At 39.8% G+C, this 23,490-nt stretch overlaps 3 protein-coding genes across 3 annotated transcripts in view; all 3 read right to left on the bottom strand.

Moving 5' to 3' along the window:
* The window catches only part of LOC126558602 (persulfide dioxygenase ETHE1, mitochondrial), a 277,195-nt gene that overhangs the window by 240,248 nt on the left and 13,457 nt on the right, over positions 1 to 23,490 (bottom strand). The window lies entirely within an intron of this gene.
* Positions 1 to 23,490, bottom strand: part of LOC126559190 (malignant T-cell-amplified sequence 1 homolog) — a 237,956-nt gene that overhangs the window by 205,723 nt on the left and 8,743 nt on the right. The window lies entirely within an intron of this gene.
* The window catches only part of LOC126557228 (uncharacterized), a 204,420-nt gene that overhangs the window by 109,112 nt on the left and 71,818 nt on the right, over positions 1 to 23,490 (bottom strand). The gene's annotated exons all lie outside the window — the stretch shown is intronic.

Below are 23,490 nucleotides of genomic sequence, written 5' to 3' on the forward strand. Positions count from 1 at the left end.
TTTGTGATAAAGAGTGGAGCGTTTAGCAAGACGAATTCATCCTGTGCACTATGTTGCGTGTAGACTGACACTGAACACGATGCCAAAATGGTTGCCATGGCTGACAAGAGGCATTCTGTTCCATCAGGAGGGAAAAGTGCATAGGTTTTTTTGCATAGAAGATTGAAACAATTTGGCAGGAATCCAAACCTAGAAATGTTCTTTTACAAGTGTAATTTCGTCTCTCTCGAACAATAATCCTTTGATTAAACGCTGTTGTTGACAGCAATACGGAATACCTAAACGGCTTATGAAACGAGCCATAAATCTAGTTAAGAAAGGTGTAATATATTACGAAGATTAAATATGTTAATGAAAAATAGAACACGTCCGTACTGTGAATCATCTTTCGGATTTCTTACCATATCTGTTGTTTTTAAGGGACTTTTCGTACACTTTTTGTACACTGCATCGAATGTAATACTCAACATGCAGGGCAACAACACTGTGCAATTCACCCATGAGACACGCGTACCAGCTTTATACAAAAAACGGACAATCATCGCCGATGTGTATGTGGCACAACTTTCAAGCGTGCTGAAAGCTTGTCCAAAAGTCCTAAGCGTAACTAAGCATCCCGAAAACGAATGTACGTGCCAGAGTGTCGAGATTGGCACAACACACATACACATATATATCCTTTTGCATGCAGAAACGTTAGAAACTTTTGCCTTTGCACCGATATTCAGCCAACGGGAACACACCGGATGAACATGTACTCTGTGTGCACTGAGCGTTTCTGTACGATGCAAAGTTACTTTGGGAGTAGAGATACAAATAAAAAAAAAAAACAGATCAAACGTTCTTATTGTTACTGTTCCTCTGGGCAGGAAATCACACGTTTATGGATGAAATTGTACCACCAGGTAAGAACATGAATACGTTGAAAATAGCGTGTTTGGTTGAATCATTCTGTAACCAACGTTACGAAAGTGCCTGTGCGCGAGTATGGATGGAAAACTGTGCATGTACCAACGTGTGCTGCCAATCAAATAAGACGTTACACCTAGTTGCGAGTCAATCTGAAATGAGATCACATAACACGTGCTGCAATACTCCATTTCCTCAATCACGAAACTTTTCCTGAAAGTTGCCTGAATTCTTTTGCAATGTTGTTGAATGCTAAGATTTCGTTCAAACTGGTAACAACAATTTATGTTACGTTTTATCAATTTCTGTTTACATGGAGGTATTGCTGGAAGGGAAATCAAAAGCAGATTGTGTTACAATTTAACTGTTTTGTGTTCTTCCTTTTTTCCTTTTCGTTTTTTTTTTCGTTTAGATTTAGTATTTAAAACAGATCAGCGTAATATCACTTTTATTTTAAAATAAAATACGTTTGGCTGTCAGCACCAATATTCATTTGATTTTGCTTTACCGTGAGTATTTCCACTAATTATGCAGCAGCAAAAAAGTCGGTTTGTTTATTACCTAAGTATAATAATGGATCGGTCTAAGTCATTACTGGACACAACACTATTCATATGTAAAACGATTTAATTTCTCATTCTCTTCTTAGCTTAACGATCTCTAAGGTCACGCAGGCCATCGAAAAGCTTACTGGACTTATCGATACCAGGTAGTTGGGTAGTCAGCCCTCACTACGGGGAAGGGCGGGACGGATAGGATTAGAACCTCGGTCCTTCCTTCTGTAGACTGGCGCCAGTGTAACATACACCACAGGCCCTTTCCGATTTGATTCAACAACGTTTGAATACAAACTGGATAAGCAGTGGAAAATCTTAAGGGTCTGCTACACTGATAAGATTTAAGAACAGCAGCAGCATTTTTCAGAGAAAAAAAAACATTACACAATCATTAGAAAAATGAAAACAATCGGAACAGTTTACCAATTTCGCTTTTCTCAACGCTCTAGGCGTTTAACAAAGGGGCCCGTTAGTAAATATTCTACCTAATTGTAAGTGGCTAAAAAATATCTTGCACGCCACCATCGCTACCAAAGTAAAATAAAGTTCGACTCAGTGGACCGAACGTCAAGGGATAGTAGCTCTAAGCGATTCCAATTAAAAATTATAATGTGATGTTAATGGAATTTCGGCTCAGTTCGTTTCTTCATTTTATTGTTTGCGAAACGTTGTTGATGTTTTGTTCTTCTATCATTTAGTATGAATTTTATGCTAAACAGATTTTTGAAGTAAAAAAAACCTACGACAGTAACGTTCTAATCGTAAACGACATATTCATTTTCGCTATGTTTCTAGCAAATTAAATCTAGCGCAACATAACCGAAGAAACGTTGCGGAATTTTGTGTTAGGAAAAAAAGGATCGTGCATAAATTAATTAACATTAGGGACCTTTTTCTATTGCACCTGAACTCATTTAAGAAGTTACGATTCGATGAATACATTTTTCCCACGCCCTTTCCCAAGGCGTGCAGCCCAGCACGCCAGGATTATATCACAAATGGTACAGATGCTTCCCATACCTTACGAGCTTTGTTTACACAGTGGAGGATAGTAAATTTAGAGCAAATAAAAAAAAAAAACGCTTCCGTCACAATATATACTTACCGTAACGCCATTTCAAGGGGTGTGCACATAAACCCCTTTTGTGAAAGCATTTCGAAAGCGGAAGGTGAGACTTTTAATTAAAAAATAAATCAGTCCTATTAACAGCGACAGCAAATGATCGCGCACCTTTTCATCGCGGAACGAAAATATGCAAAAAGCAAAACACGGGTGCTCATTTAGCATCGATGAAGCACTTGGCGTCTCCATCAACATCGAGTAACCGACCAGGCGCCTCCATTATACAGACAACAAATAGTGTGGATTCATTTTTTCGAGTCTCGTTCCTAAGTACAGTGGTGGAAGTCTTGTCCTTGCCATTGGTGTAAAACATTTTCCAAAGGTTAAGTGTCTTTCAATACTAGCAAAGAGTAATAACTGCTATTTTTGAACTTCACTTCAAATTACTGCGTACCTTTTATGTTTTTTAGATAGAGCTCGCATTTATTATGAGCTGTGCAATGATTTGTAATAAAGCAATGAGGCGTGCGATTGTTTTTGTTTCAGTTTCGTTTATTTTTATCCAATAAATACGAAGAATGTGAAAACCTTTCAAAGAATCTTGATAATTAATTTCATTCAATAAGTTACGAAATGTTTACATTGGATTATTGTCCAATTATTATTACAACTTTATATTGACAACTTTTGGAAAAATGACTTGAAGACATTAATTATAGTGTTGTTTTTAGCTGCCTCTTTTACAAAAATAAAAAAGGTTTTTGTTTTTAAAGAAAAAACTAAAACAAAGTGTGACCGTTTTAATGAAAGCACACACGTCATCAGCTCAGTTGAACCTAAGCAAGAAGATGGTATTACCAGAAAAGATCCTACGACCAAACGAAAGCTTGATTAGGTCCCCTGGTACACGGTACACACCTTTTAAGCTAACAACAGAAACAGCTTATAATGATCATATCAAATTTCATGGTAAAAACATACATCATCTAAATGCTATTCCAACCCCGATCGCTGCACAGTCTACTTAAGCTGAAGTAGCTAGTTTTGTTTTCCTACGGGAATTTACGGTAGGCGGCCTTAGTTCATTAACGATGTGCAAAAAAGGTAACGTAAGCTAAAACCGGTGAAACTTGCTATTCTTCCCTGTATGAATAGAACTAACCCAGGTAGAGATTACCGAATAATGGGCTCACAAACGCACTCGATTCATTCGACTCTCTCCCATGGCAACAAAACCGCAAAGCGTCCTGCCCAGTACACACACACACACTTACACGAGCGAACGAGCGATCTAATTATAATTGAAAGCCATTCATTTTCTGTAGGCTGGATATTATAATGACGATAAGCAGACTGGCCAGGTTAATCAGAACACGAGCTTTGTGTCCAAGCGTTTCTGTGTGGATGTGAGTTAATACGAATGGAACACCTTTACAAACTATGACTGTATGGTATGGGTATGGTTGCATAATTATATGTGCGTACATGTGATCGCCAACAAATAGGTTGGGATGGGAAATTTTATGATTAACCATAACGGCCGCAAACTTTCGAGCTCGACCGTAGGCAGGTGCGTGTGAACTGGAACACGCTGTACGGTAAACCCCATCAGGGTCGGGTACACTATAATCTAAACACCAACAATAATAATCACTTGCAGCCGGGTGGCAAGGTAACGTGAAACTATAATCCGATCCGCGCTGATAAGATCTTCTACCGACGTGTGTACGGGGGCTTAAGCCTCGGTTGGAGCGCTCGCGGAACGTTCGGCCGTGTGGTTGTGCAGGTGTGTATGAATTAAACAGGCAACATTGTTTATTGAGCCTTTCTTGGCATCGGACACGGTCGGGATATCCGTTCAACATGAAGGGTTACTGTAATTGTATCCTGTATCCGAAGGGATGTCGCCTAGGTCGGGACCGTGTGGATCACCCTTCGAGAGGTCATTGTAGGGTGTTAAATAAACAACCCGGTCCCTGGGGTGATGCAATGCGCCGTGCACCGTACATTCGACCACGAGGGATGCAAAATAATGAATGGATGTGTTAAACGATGACACCTAGACCAAACATCAAGGTGTTTTTGACAAAAAAAAAAACTGAATATGAAATGAGGTCACATTATTGAGAACTTTGTTTTCGGACATTACAGGGTAACCGAAGTGTTTTGACGCTTTTCCATATATTTTCATATTCGCTCACGCCTGTTTGATGCTCTCATTTGCAGTTTTAGTTAAGTCCTGAGATTTTTCACATTTTTTCGAATGATTTTTTTATCTTCTAGATTTTTTTTATGATGTCTAAGTGTAATGATTTTTTTAAACACCTGTTTTCTTTTAAGTATAATAGAAAATCTTGAAGAGATGGATAAAAATGATAGCTGTGTCCAGCAAGGGATACGTATTGCATGAGTGCATAATGGTGTGATGTGCAATGGACACTGTTGTAGCTGTGTACGCTAAATATGCAGAAAGCGTAAGAAAAAAGCCTCGGCACAGTAAGTGGTAACAGTAACAATGCCCATGCGTTAGATACTGAGAGCAGACCGGATACGTTTCCTATACGTTTATTCTCAGTAATACGCACTATCGAAGTGAAATAACCGGAAGTCGATGCTAAACCAATTTTAAGTATAAAAGTCAACCACAACCAAAAGCCATTTTCCATTCTCATTCAGTTCAAGTTAGTTCTGTTACATACACGTTGTTACTAGACACAGTAGAAATCATTAATAAACAACAGTGCACATAGTTGAACAACAAAAGTGACCACGAATCTAGGTTTCCAATCAATTAATCCAACAAATTTCACAACCCTGCGTTGGAGCAATGATATTAGGGAAAAATTAAAGGACTAGAATTACACATCGTTCCATTATTTTTGCGCTTACTTGTTGCGTTAACTCGATATGAACCGCTTACTTGCAACTGTAAAGAAGTCATAGTAACAAAATAATTCTTTAAACCATACTGTGAACCTGTTAAAAAATTGCGGGACGGAGCCTTCAAAATATAGGAAAGCGTTAACAAACTTTGGGCCGAAACTACCAATATTTGCATCATTTCCAATAACCACTGAAGAGCGTCAAATTTCTTAGGGCTACTCTATATTTATCACATTTCGTTAATTATGTTTAATAATTTCCGATTATCCTTAAAATTGAAGCAAACCGTGTGACAAGCTAATAAAGTACCTTTTCCTTGTCCTTATCCTTGTCCACGTCCTTATTGTGTTCCTTGTCCTTATCACGACACTTGTATCCACATTCACCCTTTTACCAGCTTCTCAGTAAACGCACTCTCGATGCTCTCTCGGCCCAGCATACACATAGTTCAAATTGCGATTCATTAGTTCAAGAAACTGTGGCCCAAAAGCCTAAAGACTTATCAGCAGTTTCTTGGCAGATTCGAGCAGTTTGTTTTTGCGCTGAAAGAGTATTTCTGATCAACTTTTGTTTTATGCACAAAGAATGGCCAGACTAGCAGAGCTCACAAAGCAATTTAAATATCAAACTAATTTTCATCGAAAAGTTGAATAGTTGAAGATAGGAATCGTTCAATTGAAGGGTACTTTGGATATCGAGTTTTTCTTTCTTTAAAAATAAAAAAAAAATAAGAGAAACGAGGATTAAAATGATAGGTCTTTTGCACATTTTGCAGGTTACGGGCAATCCGTTAAGGTTGAAAATTCGTAACGTAACATAGCAAAAAAAAATTGTCAGGAAAAATAGTCAATGAAAAGTCTAAAAAAGAGTCCTTTCCAACCAGTTCCATTCATCTAAACATTAATATATCAACAAACCGAGGTGGATTGTTTCTCTCCAAAACTATGCTTTCATTTCAAATCATTATCGCACTATTTGAAGCAGAATCAACACAATCATGGCTATCATTACTCAGCCACCCAACACATATGAAACCAGCTGACATAATAAAGGCGAATAATGTGCTGTAAAACGTTTTAAAATTTATTATCACACTCGTATGGTTGCGAAAGAGAACCATTGCGCGTACAGATAGTATCCTTAGCATCTCCAGCCAGCATCGAACATCGTCTTAAAGAGGATCACTCGCCAAGCTCGACACAGCAGAATTCGATTTGTGCCAGATAAGGAAGCTTGTCGGCTGATGCTTACTTTAAACTTGTTCACCCGAGCAAACATGTGCTCGGGACGGTTGTGCTACGAAATGCCAGCCCGCATAAACGTCGGCCCAGGCTCTTAATCCACTTTACAGCACTCTCGGGAGCGGTAACTTTTCTTACGTTCGCAGCATGGAGCAGTAGCCACCAGGAGTGGTGGCCCGATCACTGTGTGTGTGTGTGTGTGAATAAGTGCTCCGTGCGTGAGGATTTTTCCTACTGCTTGCCTCCGATTTCTTTCCGCAAGAAACTGGCCCATGGCACGCAACATTTTTCCAACCAGCTTCTTCTTTCTTGTCAGTTCGCCAGTCTTTTTTGCATTCTAGAAAAGGTGCTACGGAGCTCGAAGTTTTCTCGTAGAAAAAGTTAAAACTTCCACACCGCCCGCTTCCACTGCTGGGAATGGGGAATGTGCTTTGCTTCAGGGTAACTTTGGCTGTTCAAGCTATGTGCAGGTTACGCCATTTTAGGGCGTTAGTAGAGCTCTTGACATATCCACTCGGAACGTTGCCATTCCCGTCAACGGGAGATGTGGCAACGAAGGACGTGTGAATCTACCGAATAGTCAACATTTTACCCATGGATCGATCGATGATAGGCCGTTACTGTTGCTGGCTGTTCGGGGCGGAAAAATCATACAATCGATCCTGTTAGCAACATTTTAATATTCAAGCTGGAATGTCTGCTGAGTCATGGTTGGGACACGCTAGACACGTTGTCTGAGGACGGTTTTAGCTAAACGAAAAAGTACTGTCTCGGTGAAACATTTGGTGAAAAAATTAGAATAATGCTCACTCGCTCCTTGTCACGCTTTGTTCCAGACGGGCAAACAAAAATGAACCGTCTCATCACAAAATCGCTTTCATGATTGAGGTCAACGTTCGGTTAGCAAACTGAACCGTAAACACAATCGACTAGTGACAGGAGTAGTAGATATAAAAACTGATCTTCAAGGGATTAATGAAGCGTGTCGGGTGATAGTTTGTTTTTGTTAAGTTTATGCGTTAAGTGATTTGAATGACAAATTTTCCTTTCCTTCCAACATAAAAACAACAAAAATCTCGTATTCAGTTTTGCATCTATTGAATTTATATTAAAATCATGTTATTTTCGGAAATCACTCTATGAAATCAAAACCGTATTAGATAAACTAACCCTTTTATGGCAGGTACTTCTTGTGCACTATTTTTATAGCAACTTAAAATTCCATTGTAAATGTAGGATATTTCTAAAGGATTTGTAATACAATTTACAAAAATCCATTTATCTAACACTAGGTTCGCACAGCCTGTAAGAACCTCCACGAACGATTCTTGTTGATTCGATTAATTCAAGACATAAAACCGCACAACAACATTTGTCAATCTGGTGCGAATATCCTAAACGTTTGTGGCTTCGAATTGAAGTGGCTACAGAATTTGTCGGCTTCCGTGGCACATGTTTTACACGTTACGAGGTCGATGTATTGCCCCGAAAATGTTACCCCTAAAGGAGCAGTTTCGTAACACTCGGTTCAAAATTCATGGCACAGCGCTGGCCCTGCTTCCCGACATCCGGGCACAGCAATTTCGTAAAAAGCATTACAATCACATTGAAATAGTAGACTACGCTATAGTATTTGGCTTCCTGTTATCTATCTTTTCACGTCGTAGCTACCGAGAATTTCTTCCAATGTGTTGCGCTTGGCCATTTGACAAATTCGTTTAGTTCAGCGCCGAAATGGTATTACACATTCGGTGTCAAAGTAATGCCATTTTCAAGTCATACAAGTAACAGAAGAGCAGATATACATGATGTTTTAGCCTGGCAAAAGGACTGAAAAGGAAAAATGCTGATTTCCGCGTTTGCTCCCCACCAAAGGATGAAAGCGTTTGAGGAAAAGCACATAAACATACAAAACAAGATTTCCGCGCTTGCAAAGTTGGAATTCGAGCAATGCTCAATTTGTTCAATAACCGTAGCAGTACAAAGCGACAAATAACCAATAAGCTGATGCGTTAACAAGGGGTGAATTTGTTCCCTAGGAATCCAACCGTACACCCCTCGGAAAGGTAAACGAGGTCAGTAGGATTCCATCAACTGTTGGCGAAAAAAAAAGCGGCACTCTGCCTAGACAATATTCCTCAAGACGCAAGCCACACAGTGTGTGAATTCGTCGTACGACGGAAGCGATTATAAATGACAGGTCTATTTTTCTTTTGTGAATTACCAACTTAACACAAAAAATAAGGAACTCCGTCCCTTTTGCACTACTGTTTGGGTGCGGAGAAACCCCCAGCAGCTGGCATAGATGATGCAGCCATACGTTATTCATGGTAAAGAGCAAAATAAAGGTTGTTAACCATAACGCTGAAGGCGCAAGGGTCGGAATGCTCTTATTTGTTGCTTCCTAGAAATTGCTATACGAACGCGCGACACTGATACCATCGACAATGCTGTTAGCAACATGAACCTTTTCTTCATTTTCTATAAGTATCTCATTTAATTGGAAAAACGGAAAGGATCCGCTGTTTCGTTGCCGTTGGAACGTTTATATTCAATATTGTACTACTGGTCAGGCAAGCACATATTCCTCTTCCTGTTTTAGGTTGACATTTTTTTTACTAAAACAAGCAAGTTGATGATTTTGTATGGTAGTTTTATATTAAAATTTATTGAAAGAATGGAAATTGGATAAATTGGAACCGGTAACCATTAGAAAACGTTGCTAGTACGATAAGAGCCTTGAATTTGCAAAATGTCAGAATGAATAACCAGAATAAATAATGTCAGAATGAATAATTGTTTTAAGAAAATAGCAAAGAAAGGGGTTTATGGATTTAAGGCAATTTTTCAATTGGTTGTGATGGCTTTCATCAATAACAAATATGTTACTTACTTGGCAGGTATTCAACCAGGAATTCTTGATATTTCCAACGCTATTTTCTCGTCATCTGCCGATTCAATATCTAAGGTATTTTGGTGAACACATCGAGACTCTTCTATCCATGTCTTTTTCCTTCTTCGACACTACATCCATGAAAGGTCTAGGCCCATCGTTTCTGACTAAACTTGACTTTGTGTTATTCATAGCTGCAGAGGTCCTACCATGTCAAACCCAACGCAACTAAAGTCTCGGCCACCCGATCACACCTCTATCCATTTGAACGGGCTTTACAGACTGGGTTGTCCGGTACCATTCTCATTACATCACCATAACAACTAACCGAGACAAGTCTTATCCACTGTAGTACAATATTCAGATCATCATGTCTACTTAGTGCGGTGCCAACTACCGGGCTTGGTCGGTATAAAAGACCGCCATAGTCATGCTCGTAAGTTATTTATTGCCAACATCCTTCTCTTCAATATCGATTCTTCCACTTTGCTGGAAGCCGTAGCTATTTATATCCCATTATACTGCTTGCAAATGCGCCCACTTCTTCTAATCCTTTTCCGTGGCACGCGGTTCTCCCACTATGATCCTTGGGTGTGTGCGTTATTAGATTTCAACTCCGTATGTAACCGTTAATTAAGGTTTCGCGTCTCTGATTCACTCCTACTTTTATTTGTTTATTTTTATTGTGTTTTTAAATTTGTACCTTTATTTGTTGGCACTATCGTAAAGTCCTTGAGGTAATGGATTATTATTATTATTAAAAATAATAAAAATCATACAGCTCGTATAGTAAGTCATTGTGGCCAATACAACTCAGTTTTGGCTAAAAGCTCAGAGGTGGTTAGTAGTGGGAGAGTCCTCTGAATGAAGTCTCCTACTGGAGCAGAGAAAATCTTACTAGCGTAGACTCTGGTAGTAGCAAAAGCCTCTGAGAGTTTTCCATCTACATTCACCTCACATATTACGTTGGTCATTGTCATTATTACAAGCCAGATAAGCTGCGATTCCACGAATTAGCTCGTTGCGTCGCATAATTTAACCCTTTTAACATGTAATATAGAAAATTGACGCATAGAACTGAATAAAAATCATAGAGATTGTTAAATATACAGACAAAACAAACACCCTCAATGGTAGCTTTCACCATCAATTCTACAATCGAAAACTACTTAAATTAGCTAGAACAGATTGCAGCAAAAGAAGATGGAAAATACATACATTGTACGATGGAAAATGATGCATTTATTGACCACTTGTGCTGGGGGAATGTGCACTCGAAATGACTCCGACGAGGTCCGCAAATACGCACTTTGCCTGAATGGTCCAACCTTGGATGGTCGCCAATTATGGCAATATTAATTGCTTTCCATTGAAATGGTACTGAGGGCAGTCCCAAGCCACCATTCCACCCACGTATTGCGTTTGAAGCTCCTATCCATCGATTATGTTGCCGCATTCCGGCGTGAGTGGACTGTTTGTCGATGTGCCATCAAGCACTCCATTACTTTACGTTCAGAGAGAACTCCAGTACATTGCGATTCATCCGGACAGCAGCGGTTTGCTAATGAAGCGTTTATCATTTCTGCCTCGTCACACGCTCTATGTGTGTGTGTGTGTGTGTGTGCACGCGCATTGCGGTGGACTACAAAAGTCAGTATACACTCCGATACAGTTCGCAGGCTTTATGATGTTTGTCTAGTGGTGGCATCGAGCGGCACAGCATAATGTGACGAACAATGCTCGATAATGACAACACGCACACATGCACATCCAAATCAGCCCACTCGGCGTGGTGATAGCGCTATAAATGGTATAAAACCGCCGTGTTTACCGATATCGTTTCGGCTACAATGTTAATCCGTCCAATATATGCTGAGCTTGGAAAATAAAGCCCTCTCTAATTGACGAGCCCAGTGTTTACGTAGGTGCTTACCGGCTGGGTAGCACAAGACACACACACATACACATGAGCTCTGTGGATAAACGACCAAACCAAAAAAAAAAATCGTTCTGAGCGTCGACAGTCACCGGTACACAATGCGTTAATCGACTCCCCCTACTCCCAACGCCATGTTTGCTTCTTCCTCGACGCATTATCAACACATATACCCTTTCTCCAGTCACCAGATTACTTTCTTCCTAACAAAAAAAAAACCTCTCCCATACACTCCAAGCCTGGTTCACACATTTCGGGGAAAAGTAAATGTCAATCAAGTTCGCTTTTTACTCTCGCTGCTCCTCCCTAGCAGACGCCGAACTTTCCTCAACTCAATCAACGATTTGACGTTTTGAAGATAGCCTCCATCAGCAAACGAAACGTTAATGATGAGACCATAAAAACCGATTGCTTGTCCATCGATGCCTACCGGAGTGGGAAGATTGGTGCGTGCTCGCGCAGCAAACCTACGAAGAATGCATTTACATGCCCTATTGGCTCATCACCGGTCCTTGGGCTGTTGTGAATGGAAATAGAAATACCAACATTATAGCGGAAACAGCCACAGTACTAAGGGCGCCCACTGTGATTGGGATTTCGTTTATGTTAAAGCATAAAATCATCGACGAATCATCGTTAGGTAAATGAGCCCGGGGTGCTCCTGGGTGCTGGGAACACCACGGTATCAACATGTAAATCGTATCGATTCGACTGTCAAAGTGACATTTAATGTGGCTCGATGTTTTGTGGACATAGCAAGCACCTCACGGTATGTGGCATGTGGATGGGCAGAAGCCTCAAATGATATCTTTTAGTGCGTAGTAAGCGGAAATAAACGTTCGATGGTATTGGAATGAATGTTTCAATGTCACATAAAAAAAACCCGGTACATATATTAAACACATGATTGATAAAGATTGATTAATGATATGATAGAAGATATCGATGGAAAGTACGTCGGTTATAGAGCTTTCTATAAATAAACAACACAACTTTCAATTTATTTACATTTTATTGAGTATGACGGTACGTTGCCGTATTGTCACAACTTTCAACGTACTTTTAAGCTATTAAAGTTGTACTATCTAAGTTACTACTGTGAACATCTGGTTTAAGAGTTTAGCTCAGCCTTCCATACGCATAATTGACTTAACTGAGAAACTTAAATGATTTCGAACTTGAAGTTTCTAATCCAAATTCAAGCTTGCATTAAGCGAGAGAAGAAGTAACTGTAGACGAATTGATGAACACAATTTTGCTCAAATTTTAATTGTAAGATGTAGATCGGACCGAATTTCGGAACACCATACAGAAGTATGGATTCCTTGGGAAGCTGGTACGGCTTTTAAGGCCACTATAGATAGGGTGCATGGTGAGAGTGTCGAGTATGATGTCAGAATCGTTTGAATCTCACCGGGGACTCTCGGGACGGAATTTTTTGTTGTTCGATTTCTCTCAGAAGGGTGGTATGCACAGTCCGGAACTTCAACATCCGGGGCACGATTTTCATCCGATCTCTCCAACTCCTTTGCTTCGCGTATGACATTGACATTATCGAACGGACATCTGCGGTGGTGTGCGAGGCTTACACCCGACTGAAACGTGAGGCCAATAGAATTGGATTGAGGATCAATGCGACGAACAAAAAATACCTGCTTGCCGGGGACTCTGATCGTGACAGAGCCCGACTCTGAAGCAGAGTATCAGTTGACGGCGACGATTTCGATGTGGTATAGGAGTACTGCTACCATACTACGATCGTAACTTCGGACAACAACGTAAGCAGAGCCACGGTCTAGTTTGACGGTTCTGATATACTGACAGTAGTCAAAGTGGAGTTAAACCTGTCGGAGATCGGATGCAACCGAGGACCCTAGAGCGAGTTTGCTGCAAACGAAATAGCGACATGGTTATGGCCATGTGCTCAACCTTGAGCAGGCCAATAAACATAATCAATTGTTTAGGTCTTTCTCAGCCTTAGTTGCAATTTGCTTGAATATAGGATTATTAGACCGGCCTTCCAACTAAGATTTGCACAAAAAGTTGTATTAGTAACTTCACTTTATTGGTTTACTTCAGTTCTTCGATCGACGATTAGTTCACCGTAAACTGTGAGCTTAATTTGAGTGATCACATGATAAGACACAGACGGAAATAACTCACTGTGCATCTTGTTCAGGCAAATTGTAATAAAGCCCTGAGCACAAGATTTATAATGGTAAATACAGCAAATCATACAACCTTTTATTATCTAGTAATTTTCTTCTGCAAAGGTCTAGGGTAATGCACTTCATGGTGATCGGAATCTTTCGCTCATTAAATTTATTCACAAGCAAGGCAGCACACAGCACACCTCTCAAGCAGATTTTTCAAATAAGGAGCAGAAAAAGTCGTTGACGAATAATGAAAAAGGAAAAATCAAGAAAAAGAAAAGGAAGAAAAGGAGAATTCCGACATTATATAGCAAACAATGAGAGAGCATTAATAAAAGTAGTATTAGAGTTCAATCCATAATAAAAACAATCTAGATCCGATAATTTATCAGTCTCAGTCTTCCCACTCAATTTATTTAATAAATATGTACATTCTGAAGATTTTCCGAGTTAAAATAATTAAAAACATAAAACCAATACAACGAAATAATTACTTTCGCACGCATTTTTTACGCAAACAAATACGTCCTTTAACTTCGTCTGTAGCAGTTAAACACATTCATCGGTAATGATCGAACGAACGAAAGAAAAAAGTAACACCTCGTTACGAACGACACATCGCAAGGTCGTTTGCAATTTTAACACACAAAGACGCCAAACGAAACGAATGAACAGAACGTTCTCGACTAGTTGTGTAGCAGTAAACTTTATGGTGGATGGTGGCTTCCAGTCATTATTTTTACTCACGTAACATACTCACGAAAAGAAAATGCAGACGACGGCTCAAACTATGCTTGGTTTCATATAATATCTATAATATAGTTACTGGATCCTTAACGAGGTTTACGGATGAAGGGAAAAAAGAACAAATCGAGCACTTGCTGTGAAATATAAAACACTTTTAATACCACACATGCAAAGCAAAACCCAAGTGCAGAAATATTAAAACCGAATGATTAAATCGTGTTTAGCGATCATATACTTTTGCCTAACTTTCCTTTCAAGACCACGAGCTCTGCCTGCATCCTTGAGCCAATTACACCTGCTGGACCTTATTTTTAAATGTGAGGAGAAACTACAAAAAAAAAAATCAATGCTATAAATGAGTAAGCTGGGTTGGATGGAAAACAAAACAGAAAAACCGACACTCATACAATGACAAGGCTCTAAATATAGGGCAGAAAGCTCTATAAAACGCGTGCGACTAAGCGACAAATACCACGAAGGATAAGTCCGACCGGCTGCCGACCATTATTAGGAGTCAGCGCGAAACGAACGTGAACTGGCACGTAGCAGAACGAAGTAGGGCTGAGAAACCCTACTGAATGAAATTGATTGTAGGCCTCCGCTTAAATTGCAACTAAGCACGCTCAACCAGCAACCAGGAACCACAGGGAAAACAACACACAGTAGCCACTTTAATGGGAAGTTTCCCATCGCCAGCAAAAGGTTCGTGGTTCCGTGTTTCCCTGTGGCCGCGTGTTGTGTGACTTGATTGAGTAACCATAAATTCGAAGCGTTTAATCGGGCATTGTTTGGTGCGATAAGAATCAATCGAGCGAACGACGAACCCTTCGGAAGTTGATCCATTTCAAGTTGCTCCTTCATTCGCATTCAATAAAGAGGTTAATTTATATGAAACAATAACGATATAACGAACCGATGGCGGTAATGACTGTTTAAAGAAGGAAATGTCGGCCCGTACTTTAATACGGGATCGTTTCTTAACAATTTTTGGATTATGCAAGCTGAATCCTGAGCGTAAAGTGCGTCAGCATTAATGGTTAAATGAATACTGCCGGTGTAAGTGCGTGTGTAGCAGGAAATTCAATTTTCCTTCCCGTACCTGCTTTAGCTTTCAGCAACTCCTGGCTAGCTGCGAAACGAACCAAATCTACCATTAGTTGGCAGAATTTGGCCCTGGAGGTGGTTTGACCAACGGCTGGTGGTAAATTAAATTATTTATAGTAAACCTAATTCGGTCCAGCCACATCGTTGAATAATTGAATTTAATTTTATGACTAGTCCTACGTTCCGGAACAGATCGGAATGTTTGTCAGCACATGCAAATTAGAGCTTACAGTTTAAGCGGATTAAAACGAAAACACTACGATGAAAATATGTAGCTTTAATTTCTATACACCGTTTGTTTTATGTTTGAAGCAAAACTGAATTGAGTTCATCTTGGAGCTTTGAAATTTAAGAATTCTTTAATGTGGTTCATAAGCAATGGTGCCTTTCTATTTTTCTAAACCTGGGAGTAGAAAATTTGATAAATAAAATTATGTGTTTTATAGCATAGGATCTATCACATAGGGCTAATGTCTTAGAGTCCACAATGATTCCTACAAGTTCCTATTGCACCGTTTATCACACCGAAACAATTGAAATGTATGTAAAAGGTTTATGAAAAATTAAAGATATGAAATGTCTATCACTAAGATATAACTTTGTGGTACATTTATTCTTCTAAAACGGTTGCCAAACTACGTTTAGTGGCCATTCTGTTCAAATGTCAAGCCTACTGCTGTAGTCTATTGCCGGGCCGATGGTAAGGGAACAGCGGCGCCAGTCTCCACACGGCAAGACTGGGGTTAAAATCCTATTTGGACCGTTCCCCGTAATGAGAATCGACTCTCCAACTTCGTGGTATCGCTGAGTCTAGTAAAGCAGTAGACGACTGGCATGGTCAAGAAGGTAGTTAAGATGATACAAATAAGAAAAAGTATTATATGTTCTTGTTATTTTTTATGTATTCCACGACTGTCAATTAACTTGCTTAAATCGTCATAGACCCCATTGACAACTTATTTCCATCAAAACATCCTCTGTAAAGTGAAACACCACATACAACGCTGATTAGATGTAATATTTTGTACTGTTTACCTGACGAAAAAAAAAATGAATGAATAAACCAAAACCAAATCGGAGTAGTTTACACACACTACCGCTTGACACAAACGAGATCATGCTTGAAATGAATATATTATTACCGGCTGACCGAACCCTAATTTCATTACACTTCACTCGGACCGGTGTTGCTAGCTGTCCAGAAATGTTCACCTCACAGCAACAGCTCCCGGAGTATGATACTTTCGGTTCATTAGAGTCACCATCACTTTGCCTACGCTCTGGCTCACATATCCTCCCGTGTTACTTCCTCTCGCTTTCAACGCACACGCTGTGAGTGATAACAGAGGTGTGATGCAAACGGAAAGATAACACATTAAAAATACCCGACCCAGATCCGGGAGGGAACCCTTTTCAGGAAAATGTTTTGGATCACACACACACACACACATACTGCATCAGTAGAGAGGATATGGATCGTTTTGAATAATTTAATTTTGAACCCTCTACTATAGGTAGAGTAGATGTATGTCTAATGCTTAAGCAAATATGAATTAAAAAAGAGGATTTGAATACGCTCGGCTGCTGTAAGCTAACATAAAAGAAAAGAAAGGTTAAAAGAAGGTTTTTTTCCCCAGGCATTACATCCGAACCGTACCCTGATATGATTACACCGTATCGGTAAAGCAAACCTATCGATTTATAAGTCCCAAAACAAACGAATTTTCGCAGAAGGCAGATGGCAAACGAATCTGATATGTGCCGGACGAACGTATCGAAGTTCATCCTACCTTTTATAAATGGTAACGATGTGCAATCTTCCTTCCGAAAATCAGGTTTGCTTACATGATCATTTCAACCATTTCCCAAAAACCTCCAAACATCGTAGCCAACCGTAAGCGGCGTTAGACGAGCACCTGCTACACATTAATGTAGATGAGGCCAGATTTTACTATCATCGTAAGATTGAAAGTTCCTACTTAACAGACATCAAATGATTTTACGCGCTTTATGAGGGCAATGAAACATATTACGCAGCTTCCCATTTACTGCTGCCGGTCTTGGGTAGTACATCGTTTGGATGAGGGATAAAAGGCTGTTATAAAATTCATCGAGTGTTAAAACATCCATTGAAGCACTCGCATCCGATGGAGTGGCATGCCTCGCAAGGGAAAACGCTCCCACCCGTTCCGTTAATTGATTCTTGTGGTTAAGGATGAATGTTAACCGCACCATCGTAAGCTGTATGATTTGAGGCTAATAATTTTAAAGTTCGCCCATACCCGGAGCTGCAGAAACTTCCAGCAAGAACGTTGTGAGCCGTGTCAGCCGATATTTGCCCAGCGTGAAGATGAGCCGTAACGATGAGAAGCGATCGTTATGGCTTACGGGCGAGTTAGGCGAAAATGACGAAATTAATGATACTTCAAGAACTTTGAATGATCGCAAAAATCGATTGACTCCTCGGTAGGCAAACGGTACCCTCCGTCATTCGGGGTCGTCTAGATCGAGTCACAAAAAGGTCAAGGTGACAATCTTTTGGCACCAGCAGCTTGAAAACAACAACAGCGATAGTTTACGAAAAGAGAATCCGGTCAGTTTGGCAAATATTTGGCAAAGCGGGTGAACGGTTCACAATCATGAAATCACATAGAGTTCTCTTGGCTGGCGAGATGCCATCTCCGGGTGTCATAAAGGGCCAAGGCATTGTTTGGACCTGAGCTCTGCGGAGGTTTGTATATTGATTTACGCCATTCTGAAAGCGTGCACGATAGTAATTTCAGCATTTAATTAGAACTGCGAAACTGTGCTTTATATTGCTGCTAAAGTTTAACAGAACGGCTTCTGGGAGGAGTACTTTGCTATGAGCTCTACTTTCATCCAAGAAAAGGCTCTCTATTTGTGCAGTAAAATTTGTCTGTTAATAAAAATCATTTTCACCCATAACAGTGTGGGCAGATAAACGTCCTAAAACGTAACGAACCAACCACAGGTTGTAAAAGGAATAAAATGAAAAGGAAATCTAACGGATCCTTTTCTTTGTCCATTAACTTTTCACATTGAGGTGATAAATATTTCCTCTCGCCGGCACACGCTTCGACATCTTGGGCACATATTTCGATTGATTTGACTCAACAAACATAGTGTCATGGGTTCTAGACGTGCCAACAAAACCTTCGCCAAGATCATGAAAAACATAGTACAAATCTCTTCGGATGCAATAACACAGTTTGAAATTCACCGGAATCAATTGCTTCCAAACTTTGCGGTCCACCCAGGAATGCATCTTGCGGAAATTCACACCACATTATTCCGACACGGTTTAACGATTCCTGAGCAAGAGGTAAGCTCGCAGACCGATAGCAGAAAACATTGAATTCTTTTTCCCTGCCGACAATATTTACGACAGCCTTCACGTCGCACTTCGAGGATTTGGTGGATCGTTTGTGCCAGTGTGCCATAAAACTGAACCTTACTTTTACTGCCCTGTTTGCGGTGGGCCTGTACCATCATTTCGGAAGCAACTCACAGTAGTCGCTAGACTAATAGCATGAAAGTAAAATACTATACCCTTGGCTGGGTACACTTTTCGTGCTATTTCGTTCCATCTTTTTTTTTTTTAGAACGAGAGAAGGGGGGGAGGGATTGAATGATAATCATCACAAACAAATAACATTCGTCCAGCAAAGAATAAGAAAAGAAGAATGTATGAAAAACACTAGACCCATAAATTGCATCCAAAAACCACCACCACAATAAATGTACTAAAAACAACCCAGAAACAAAGTGAACAACAAATATTCCTCATCCAATCCCTTAGTCCTCGCGGACTTGTGGAGAAGAAATCCTCGCATCCACCCAAAGGAATAGGCTGTATGTTGCCGGTAATCCACTCTCGTTAAATTTCAGCCGCATCCTTTAGGGAAATCAGGACCCTCGCACCCGGAACACGGAAAACACAATCTTCAATCACTCGCGAATAACGGTCGGAAGGTATCCGCAAAAAAAAGTACATGAATTAAGGCGAACCTACCGCCAAAAAAAAAAGATCGATGTATCCATCAAAATGGATGCCCAAACGCCCCAATTTTGGGGGGCAATAAATGTGGTGATAATTACGCTGTGTTACGCCCTTTTTTGTGACTTCATACAGCGGTCGGCTAAAAAGTCGCAACCATTCCCACGAGGTTAAACCAGAAGCAGACACACATAAAGTCGATCATAGATTGGTGGTGCGTGGAAATGGAAGGGTAGATTTTGTGGCATAAAAATTTATCGTTTTTTTTCCCAACAGCGTTCCATCACGTTCATCAATATTTAACAGACACTTAAATGCGATGCGTATGGGCCCTTGAAATGATTTAATTGTGCGAGCTTTATACGGAAAAGCGTACCGAACATACGCATGCATGATATGAGATCTTCTGTTTATTTTATTTTAAAGATGATAAATACTGAAGCATAGTTAAACATTTGCATGCACCACAATCTTGTTCATTTGTTTTCAATGGAATATATTTTGTTTTCAGATTTGACGTCAGCTCACTAACAACACCTATTGAAGTACCACGAATGGCGTACGATACGGACCGCCAACAAGGACGGAACGTTTACATGAAAGTGAGTATGTTTAATGCATAATTTAAAATAGCTTTTTTCACAGACTTTTTCGTATATTTGCTCGAATACATTAATGTCTTTAAGCACAATTTAATATTGCTCTTATTTTGACGACATCTTAAGTTAGAAAATTGAACTTCTTTGAAATCTGTAAAAATAAATCAAGACATTATATAACACAACAAGCAGAAATCAGCTGGAATCATTCGAATAGAGAATAAAATTGAAGCTTTTGCTACTTTCAATAATAAATATCATGCAACGGGCAGGTCATCCTTACAGCAATGCTAAAAAATAATTAGAAATATCTTTCAGAATATATTCTTTTCTTTTTCTGGTAGCCGACTGTAGCCCCGAGAGTTATTAAGCCCGTATTTCAATCTATCCGTTAGTGACTATGAATTGTTTCATACCATCATTCCTTTTTTTGTTGAAGATATTGAATTTATCTCTGCCCAAAAAGGATACTGCCAGAAAACACCATCATCAGGAACTTTTTCTCCTACATGACTATGACTTGAGTGTTTTTTGAGGCACGTACAAAGTCTCAAGATACTGAAGAAAGATTCCGTACTGATACAATAAGCTTTATGTGGTCTGAGAAAATCTCTTCGGGTTACACATTTGATGCGAGATACATTTGAATATTTCATATGCTCCAAAAAAATGGTTGATTTCTTGGAATGATCCTGTTCTTGAAATTTTTCTCCATTACGTTTAGATAATCTACTTAAATAATTTATGAAGGCCTGCGAAGATATTTATCGGCGGGGTGCTGCAACGCGAAGACATTCGAAGATCAAAATCTGTACAAAAAAAAAACTACATGAACCCTCTTGCCTCTCCGATTCTTAGGTTATCAATTAAATTTGTAAAAAAATTAAAGTACCAATCATTGCCAAATGCGTTGAGTGAACAACTCAGGCAGACATTTTTGAAGCGCAGATAGAACAAAAACTCGATGAAATATTAAACCGTTACCGAAACGAAAAGAAAAATTTATATTAAAGTCAATAAAGTCATGATTGCTGCTACAACAACATGACGCTATCACACAACAGTACTACAAGAGTTGTCTCAGTCGTATCTTGAAACTTGACCCAACGAAAAGTGCGGTTTTTTTGCTCCTATGTTTACCTTTTCTTGATACATTGCTGCAAGCCATTATTCTAGGAATAAATCAACGATAAGATGGTTTTAGGGCAAATTTATTTTCTATAGTCTATAAGGAAACCTTTTACCTGGAAGGTTACTGCTGTAAGTTGAGCCAAAGAAGACGAAAATGATGGAACTCACTTTAAAAAGTATTTGTTTACAATCAACAACATCTCAAGTTGCGCTGTATGCTTTTTTTTTTATTCATGAGGGCCGGCTAGCGAGACGTTGTTGTGTAGCTGTTCTGGGAAGTCTGAACAAATACATCGAGCGTCCTACTGCGAAGCAGTTAGACACAAAAACACGATGTAATTCAATAGTATAAATAAACAGCAAAACAAAAGCCATTTTCTCACAATATTAAATTTATCGAAGTGAATTAGATGGAGCATGTTCTTTTGGGAGAGTTCGATGTACAAATTATTAAGCACATTGGTACATTGATGGTGAAAAATTTTGAAACATTGCGAATTGCTCATTTCTTAACAAAAGCTCATTTCTTAACAACGAATATTTTCTAAATTCGACGGACTCCCATGCTGTCTATAGGACGATCTCGTGCAAAATTATGAACAATCAAACATCTTTTGAGATGATGCTGGCATTCACCCAGGAAATCTTGTGTTTTCCTTAAAAATCACCACCAAACAGCAAACACCAATGGCAATCAATTAGGAAATGTTCAAACGATTGGACAGCACCAAATTGAACATCCGAACATTAGTCCATGGATGGTCATTCGATAACGGTGCCGGTCTTCGTACGGCAGGACCGGGATTTAAATCCCATCAGGACCGTTCCCTCGAAATAAGGACTGACTGGCGATAGCCGCACCAGCCTTCAACAGGACAGGATCGGTATTCAAATCTCACCGGACCGATCCCCGGTAGTGAGGACTAATTATCTACGAGGGCTGACAATAAAGTAAGGTCTCCAACGTTGCAACTTCGTCGGATCAAAATCCATCGTCAACTAGTTGAAGTTTACGGGGAAAAGAGTATGGACATAAAAAACGTGCGTAAGTGGAGCCGCGAGTTCAATTCCGGGCGCACTAATGTTCGCGACGAGGAGAGAAGTGGCCGACCGTCGGTCTCGGATGCGATTGTTCAAGCAGTGGAGGCAGAAATGCTCAAAAACCGCCGTGCGACAATTAGGGACTTGGAAGAGAAGCTTGGAGGAGTGTGTAGCAGCGAAACAATCCGTCATATCCTTGTGAACAACTTGCAGTATCACACAGTTTCTGCCCGATGGGTGTCGAAACAGCTGACCGAAGACCACATGAAGCGAAAGAGGTCAACACCTGGCTGCGCGAGGCGGACGGAGAGTGGTATTCTACCGGCATAGACAAGTTCATCGTGCGGATGCGCAAGGTGTTGGAAAAAAATGGCGATTATGTAGAAAAGTAGCCAAGACCTTGGCCTTTCCAACGGTGTATCGCTTTTTGTAAATAAATGTCATTTTCTATGAAAAAAAAAAAATTGGAGACCTTACTTTATTGTCAGCCCTCGTAACTACGTGGTATTGATAAGTCGAATAAGTCATTTGTAAGCTGAGTTGACCTAGCAGGTCGTTAGGATAAGAAAGCTTCAAAAAACTTCAGTCGGACGATCTTTTTGATACTTAAAGCTTACCTTGAATCTCATCTTAAAAACTTTAGTTTGTGTGCACCATTCTGTATTTATTTTAAATTGTTAATATCATACTAACACAAAACAGAATTCGTACACTCATAGTGACTTTTGGTTGATTAAGCATTTATAGTAAATTTTTACTAATTAAATGCTCTGAAATCGTCAGCACCGTTCCAACAGTAGTGCACGAGCTGCTCTTTTAAAGTATAACACTGTTTGACCCGGTATTAAAGTTAAATAATTTTCGCGTTTTTTTGCTTGCCCTACCCTGTACTGATAATCATGTCTATGCTGTGGTTTAAGATAGCTTTTATGTCAGTAATCATCTGTAACCGTCACTAATCAATAATTGATTATCAGAAAGCCACACACGTCAATATATCCCTATCAAGCTTGGAATGAATTGCATTTCCTAGCAATGGATGACGGATTTTGTGGCATATGGACCCATTCCTGCCTCTTTGACAGAATGATGGCACTCTGAGGGCTCATAAACCGCGAAAATTGCCCCCTCAAAAAACAACACACTACCGACGCTACCGGCTAGCCACACTTATCAGTAAATGGAACCCAAGATAGCTCGCTAGATTTGGATGAC

Source organism: Anopheles maculipalpis, chromosome 2RL (assembly GCF_943734695.1).
Source record: "Anopheles maculipalpis chromosome 2RL, idAnoMacuDA_375_x, whole genome shotgun sequence".
NCBI classification, from domain to species: domain Eukaryota; kingdom Metazoa; phylum Arthropoda; class Insecta; order Diptera; family Culicidae; genus Anopheles; species Anopheles maculipalpis.